We start from the raw sequence: 7,943 nt of genomic DNA, 5'->3' as shown, positions 1-7,943 counted from the left end.
AGGTGAGGACAGGTGAGAAAAAAAAGAAATCAAGGATAAGTCCTACATTTTTCACTTGATGTACTCACTGGAGAGTGATGTAGTTTAGTGAGATGGGACAGGCTATGGAAATGTTGGTTTGGCAAGTCAAGAGCAGAATTTTAGAGCTGGAAGAGATCTCATGGATCATTTAGTTCAACTACTTTATTCTAGAGCAGTAAAGTGACTCAAACTTGTTAATGCGACTTGCCAAAAATGGCAAAGTACCAGTACATTCTGGAAGAGCCACTGCCTCGGTTTACCAAGAGTTCTTAATCTTTTTGTGTCATAAGCCCCTTTAGTAGTCTAATCAAACTTGGAATCAAAATAATGTTTTAGTTTTTTAAGAAATTTCTTAAGTATGGGATTACAAAAAAAACAATTGTATTGAAATACAGTTATCAAAACAGTAAAAAAAAAATGTGATTTGGTAACACTATATGTGATTCTTTATCAACTCATTCAATAATAAGACCTCAGAGCAGACCTAATAACTACCATAGTTTCAGAGTAACGACGTGTGGTGTAAGTAATATTTCAAGACACCTGCAACGATTTTAACGGGATATGAAAATATTTGTGATTTCTATTGACAAAAAGTTAAAAGTACTACAAATATTCCTGTCGTTTGTTTCCTACATTCATAGCTGAAGGATATGCTAACTTTCAGGAAAGGTATAGTGGGGAAAAGTGCAATTTTTCACCTTCTAAGTTCACGGCCTCCTGAATTCTATCCAGGAACACCTAATTTGTAGACCCCAAGTTAAGAGCCTTTGGTTAAATCCCTGATCATTTTCCCCCCAGATTAACATAATAGCCTTGGGACTGATCACCCTGCCTCCAGTATTTCCTCAAATCCATCGCTCACCCTGATGAAGGATCACAAAGGCCCATCTAACAATACTCCCCTGCTTAAAGTCCTTGGAAGGGTTCCTCATAGCCTATAGATAGTATGGCACTGACAGACATACACTCCAGGCTCCGCTTCTCTAATACAGTATTTCTACTTGATTTCCAGCATTGCACTGAACTTTCAAGACTCCCTGCCTGTGTTCTCTTCTCTCTTTTCTACTAGTATAAGACCCTACCAAAGAATCATCTTTCGAAGCATCTGAGTCCTTTCCCCCAAACAGAGCAATCTCTCCCTTTCCTATGAACTTCTTCAAAATCAATAAACGTTTTTGCCTGGCACATTATCCTGGGCCGTGGTTATCTGCAAATACTTTTTCCCATACATGACAGTATGCTTCTCCCAAATTCAGTGTTAAAAGGTGGTCTTGAATATTTGTGCTAGATTTTTACTAATCTAAAAATAATATCTCATATCCCCATCACAGTGTTCAGCTTATAAAGGGATTTCATACACCTTGTTTAATTCTCTTAATAATCCTACGAAGACAAGCAGTCTAAAGGATTACCTTAATAACCCTATAAAAACAAGTAGTCTGGCTCTTTGGTGGGGCTAATGGCGGACTCCAGGAGGGCTCACGCCAATGAGTACTTCCCAGAACTTCTGCTGCCAGGGTCCTTGTCCCTGCAGTGAGCCACAGCCACCCCCCACCTCTGCAGGAGATCCTCCAACACTAGCAGGTGCAAAGACCTCCTGCCCCCTTCTTCAGACAGCAATGGAATCACACAGACTGAAAGTGAGGGGATGGAAAAAGATATTCCATGCAAATGGAAATCAAAAGGAAGCTGGAGTAGCAATTCTCATATCAGAAAAAATAGACTTTAAAATAAAGACTATTACAAGAGATGAGGAAGGACACTACATAATGATCAAGGGATCAATGCAAGAAGATATAACAATTGTAAATATTTATGCACACAACATAGGAGCACCTCAATATATAAGGCAAATGGTAACAGCCATAAAAAGGGAATTCAACAGTAACACAATCATAGTAGGAGACTTTTAACACTCCACTTTCACCAATGGACAGATCATCCAAAATGAAAATAAGTAAGGAAACACAAGCTTTAAATGATACATTAAACAAGATGGACTTAATCGATGTTTATAAGACATTCCATCCAAAAACAACAGAATACACTTTCTTCTCAAGGGCTCATGGAACATTCTCCATGACAGACCATATCTTGGGTCACAAATCAAGCCTTGGTAAATTTAAGAAAATTGAAATCGTATCAAGTATCTTTTCTGATCACAACACTAGCCAGGACATGGAAGCAACCTAAGTGTCCATTGACAGATGAATGGATAAAGAAGATGTGGCACATATATACAATGGAATATTACTCAGCCATAAAAAGAAACAAGATTGAATTTGTAGTGAGGTGGATGGACCTAGAGTCTGTCACACAGACTGAAGTAGGTCAGAAAGAGAAAAACAAATACCCTATGCTAACACATATATATGGAATCTAAAAAAAAAAAAGGTTCTGAAGAACCTAGGGGCAGGACAGGAATAAAGACACAGACGTAGAGAATGGAACTGCAGACAAGGGGAGGGGGAAGCGTAAGCTGGGATGAAGTGAGAGAGTGGAATTGACACATATACCCTACCAAAGGTAAATCAGCTAGCTAGTGGGAAGCAGCTGCATGGCACAGGGAGATCAGCTCGGTGCTTTGTGACCACCTAGAGGGGTGGGATAGGGAGGGTGGGAGGGAGACGCAAGAAGGAGGAGATATGGGGATATATGTATACGTATAGCTGATTCACTTTGTTATAAAGCAGAAACTAACACACCATTGTAAAGCAATTATACACCAATAAAGATGTTAAAAAAACAACAACAGCAAGCAGTCTGAAGTTTTACCTTTATTTTGCAGGTGAGGAAACGGAAGTCCAGTGAGGTAAACTGACTTGCTCAGGTCTCATCATATAACGAGCTAGAGTTGGGATCATAAAACCAGGCTCCTTAGTACAGTGCTTATCGTGAACTGAAGCCAATGTGCCAGGCCCAGGACAGGTGAATAAAAAGCATGAGAGCGCTGCCTTCAAGAAACTTTTCAACATAGTACCAATACGACCCTATTAGCAACAGTTTTTTTTTTAATATAATAGTACAAGGCCATTGCTGTACACCCGAAACTAACACAACATTGTTTATCAACTATGCTCCAATATAAAATAAAAATTAAAAGAATAGTACAAGTCCCATAATAAAATTAATCATAAAGCTAAATATTCCTTAATGTTTAAAAATATAACCAGTTTTCTCTTTTTCTGTTAGAATTTTTAACATTATCCCTATTATTCTAGACCGGAGAAATGAAAGCTGCTTGTAAACACTAGTTAAATATCACACAATTAACTAGAGGTCATTATTTCCATCTCTAGAAAGAGAAACTAAAGTGAGAGCTTAATATTTTAAAAGACTTCAAGAATGTACCAATTTAAAATTGTCAAATAAGAACTAAGAATTCTTGACATTATCCTGCTAATTCATATTTATTTTGATCAAGTTGCTGAAATTTTTAATGCGATTTTCACGTATTACAACATGGCTAAGTATTTTGCTTATCAATAGTTCTCTCCTGTGAAATTTGAGGCTTATAGAAAACTGGGTTTTTAAGAGGGTGCTGCATGAACAGTAAAGAACAAAATTCAACTCAGTTAAGCGAATATTTATTATTATATGTAAGGTTGGTAACGCACGATGAGATGTGTTAGACACAACTCCTGCTTTCAAGAAGCTTAAAACCTAGTAGGAAGGATGACAATCATAAACATATCTACAATTTTTAAAATATGATATTTATTATGCTTTAAATGTGATGTTTTACATATCACACACCTTAGATAAACCTTAACATAAGCAGCTGGAGCAAAAAAAGTTTTTCAAACATCCAAAATATCCTTATTCCGAATGAAAAATATATTGTATATACTACGTATGATGGATATTACATAGTGGTGGAAATCTATGAACTACAGTCACAAGTAACAACAGGATAAGTCTCAAAAATAGGATGCAGTAAAGAAGGGAAGGTGTTAGGGAAGGAGAGAAGGAAGAAAGACCACAGAGTATCTGGAAGGAGTTGTGAAAGAAAGATGAAGAGCTTCTTCGAGTGATTTTTAGCAAGGGGTACATGATTTCTTAGAACCAGGAATAAAATATTTTTTTTAAAAAAGGAGGGTGGTAAATTATATAAAGGAATTTCAAGGTAAGGCAAGGAGAACTGAAATTCAAAGAATTAAGGATTGACAAATATTCCACTCAAGTCCTTCCAGGGTTAGGGTGGATGGGATTGGACCTTGATCAGAGCAGAAGTTCACAAACTTGAGAGCCCGAAAGAATGGCTCTAATTATTTAATCATATAGTTAATTTTATATCTAATTATGTTGAGCTTGTTTAAAAAGATCCCTAGGCCATACCCAGAGATTCTGATTTAGTTGGTCTGGAATAGAAACTGGAACCTATTATTCTTTTAAGAACCATCATAGGTTTTGAACACAGGTTGCACAAACAATTTTGAGATATATACATTGGAGTCACTTTTGAAAACGTAACAGAAAGAGGATGAAAATAAACCTTTTAAATATATACTTGATGGGCCCATACTCACACAGACTGAACTAAAAGGCCGGGGATAAATTCTTAGAAGGAGGACTTAAAGGCCTGTCACCTACAAATATGTAAATATAACATACATATAAACATGTACTATTTCTCCAAAAAAAATTTCAATAGGGACTTAGGAGTACCACACACTCTCACCAACAGCTAAGCAATAATACTCTATCTGACACTTTGGCAATAAGAAAGAAAATTTTTATCTGGATTTTCCTAATAATCAGTGAAACTGAAAACATTTTCTTAGTATGACATGGAAAATTTGATTAACATGTGAATGTCCACGGCCCTCCTCCTTCCACTTCCTTCTTTCTTAAAAAGGAATGACTTGCTGATACTAAGTTGACCAACACAATAAAGGCAACAAGTAAGAAATGTTTGGGGGAAGTGATCTTGTTAGCTGGGATCTGAGGAAAAAGCTTTAGAGTGTGACCTGTAAGAAGCCCCAGGGCAGTAAGAGAAATGGGGAGGAGAAAAGACCTTGCAAGAATAATCTGGTTTATGAATTAAATTCCCTTTAATGCTCTTTGAAGAAAAAATGGAACTCCTTTTTAATAACTTTTGGGGTTCAACTATGCTTCTTGAACAAGACCCAGTTCTGAATTTGGACCAAGTGTATTCGTAAATCAGTTAGGATTACAGTTTCTCCTGGCCATTTGCACCACTTTTATAAATTATGTGTTGATATTTGTGCATTTTTTTCCTACCAAGATTTTTTTTTCATTAATAAGCTTCATTTTCTAGAGCAGTTTTCAGTTCACAAAAATTGAGGGGAGGGGCTTCCCTGGTGGCCAGTGGTTGAGAGTCCACCTGCCGATGCAGGGGACACGGGTTCATGCCCCAGTCCGGGAAGATCCCACATGCAGCAGAGTGGCTGGGCCCGTGAGCCATGGCCACTGAGCCTGCGCGTCCAGAGCCTGTGCTCCGCAACGGGAGAGGCCACAACAGTGAGAGGCCCGCATACAGCAAAAAAAAAAAAAAATTGAGGGTAAAGGACAAAGAGTTCCCATATACCTTCTGTCCCCACACACATAACAACCTCCCCACTATTAACATCCCCACCAGAGCGTTACATTTGTTAGAACTGATGAACCTACATTGACGTATCATTATCACCCAAAGTCCACAGATTACATTAGAATCCACTCTATTGTATATTGTATAGATTTGGACAAAAGTATAACGACATATTTATACCACTGTAACAACATACAGAATAGTTTCACTGCCCTAAAAATCCTCTGTCCTCTGCCTATTCATCTGCAAAGCTTTTAATTTTAATGAAGTCCAGCTTACCAATTATTTATTTCATGGATAATGCCTTTGGTGTTATACCTAAAAAAATCATTGCCATATTCAAGGCCACTTAAGTTTTCCCCTATGTTATCTTCTAGAAGTTTCAGAGTTTTGCATTTTACATTTAGGTCTATGATACACTTTTAGTTAATTTTTATGGAAGGCCATAAGGTCTATGTCTAGATCCATCTTTGCACATGGATGTCCAGTTGTACCAGCACTATTCGTTGACAAGAATATCTCTGCTCCAATGTATTTCCTTTGCTTCTTTGTGTCAAAGTTCAGTTGACTATATTTGTATGCTCTTATTTCTGGGCTCTCTATTCTATTCCACTGATGTACTTGTCTATTCTTTCACCAATACCATACTGTCTTGATTAATGTAGCTTTATAGCAAGTCTTGAAGTCGGGTAGTGTCAGTTCTGACTTTATTTTTCTTCAATACTGAGTTGACTACTGAGTCTTTTGCCTCAGCATACAAACTTTAGAATCAGTTTGTCAATATCTACAAAATTACCTGCTGGAATTTTGATTTGGATTGTACTGAACCTACAGACCAAGTTGGGAAGAACTGACATCTTGACACTATTGAGTCTTCCTAACCATGAGCGTGGAATATCTCTCCACTTAGTCTTTGATTTCGTTCAGAGTTTTGGGGTTTTGTTTTTGTTTCTGTTTTTTTGCCACCCTGTGTGGCTTGCAGGATCTTAGTTCCCTGACCAGGGATTGAACCCGGGCCCCCAGCAGTGGAAATGCAGAGTCCTAACCACTGGACCACCAGGGAATTAATCAGAGTTGTATTGTTTTCCTCAAATACATCTTAATTTTGTTAGGTTTATACCTAAGTTTTTCATCTGGGGGAACACTAAAGTAAATGATATTGGGCTTTCAATTTCAAATTCTACTTGTTCACAGATAGCATATAGGAAAGCAATTAACTCTTTTATATTAATCTTGTATCCTGCAACTTTGCTATCGTCACTTATAATCCAAGAATCTTTTTGTCAATTACTCCTGATGTTTTACACAATCATGTAGAAATAACACTGCAAACAAAGAGAGTTTTATTTCTTCCCATTCAGTATAATTTTTTTCCCTTTTCTTATCTTATTGCATTAAGTTGGACTTCCAGTATGATGCCAAAAAGCCATGGTTAGAAGGGACATTCCTTTTTTATCCTTTCTTAGAATTTCTACCTCTCTGCTTACGCTGTCCATCTATGCTTGCATGTTGTCTAGTTTCCCCATTAAAACCCTTAGTATATTAATCATAGTTCTTCTTTAAATTCCTGGTCTGATAATTCCAACATTCCTTCCACATCTGACTCTGGTTCTGATGACTGCTCAGTCGCTTCAAATGGATTTTTTGCCTTTTAGATGCCTTGTAATTTTTTGTTGAAAGGCAGACATGAAGCACTGGGTAAAAGGAACTGTGGTAAAGTAGTGGTACGGTGGGGAAGGGGGAGCATTCTATAGTCCTATGATTAGGTCTCAGTCTTCCAGTGACCCTAAACCTCTGGACTGTAAACTTCACCAATGCTTCTCAGTTCCCACCTCCCTTAGATGGGACAGGATGGCTGGAGGGGGCAGGAGTTATGTATTTCCCTTCCCCTACGTGTATGGCTAGAGGGGCTCAAATTGGGTTTTTCCCTCCTCCCCTCCCCCCTCCCCGGTGGAAGACTAGAGCTGGCTGGTGTGGGGTATTTCCCTTCAGCCAGTTAGGTTAGGCTCTGGTGAAATAGTTTCTCCCGAGGGCATACTTTGTTAAGAAGAGCAGATGCACTGGTATATTTCAAAATGGTTTCTTTTTCGTTTCCCTGCTTCCAGCAGGGGGAATTTTTCTTCAATACTAACTGTGAAGATCAGGTAGAGCTCCTATGACTGGATTCTCTTGCAGTTTTTAACTCTCAGAGTTGTCCACACTGAGCCTCCAGATTCAATTACAGTTTAGGTTTTCCTACCCTGGCACTGGTTCTTGCAGAGGTTTCCACTCCAGTGAGTTGTGATTCTCCATATCTGCCTGTTTCTCAAATTTGGGAGACAGCAGTTTATCCTATGACCTATGACCTTACTTCTCTGAAGCATCT

The 7,943-nt window shown here is 38.1% G+C and overlaps 1 non-coding gene across 1 annotated transcript; it reads right to left on the bottom strand.

Moving 5' to 3' along the window:
* Positions 1 to 6,568: 6,568 nt before the first annotated feature.
* On the bottom strand, positions 6,569 to 6,641 carry TRNAG-UCC (transfer RNA glycine (anticodon UCC)). Its single transcript has one exon. It is a non-coding gene; the product is annotated as a tRNA-Gly (tRNA).
* Positions 6,642 to 7,943: the final 1,302 nt, after the last annotated feature.

Source organism: Neophocaena asiaeorientalis, unplaced genomic scaffold, assembly GCF_003031525.2.
Source record: "Neophocaena asiaeorientalis asiaeorientalis breed wild unplaced genomic scaffold, Neophocaena_asiaeorientalis_V1.1 scaffold183, whole genome shotgun sequence".
Classification (NCBI taxonomy): domain Eukaryota; kingdom Metazoa; phylum Chordata; class Mammalia; order Artiodactyla; family Phocoenidae; genus Neophocaena; species Neophocaena asiaeorientalis.
The sequence above is the reverse complement of the archived record's forward strand: the minus strand, read 5'-3'. Positions and strand labels throughout refer to the sequence as shown.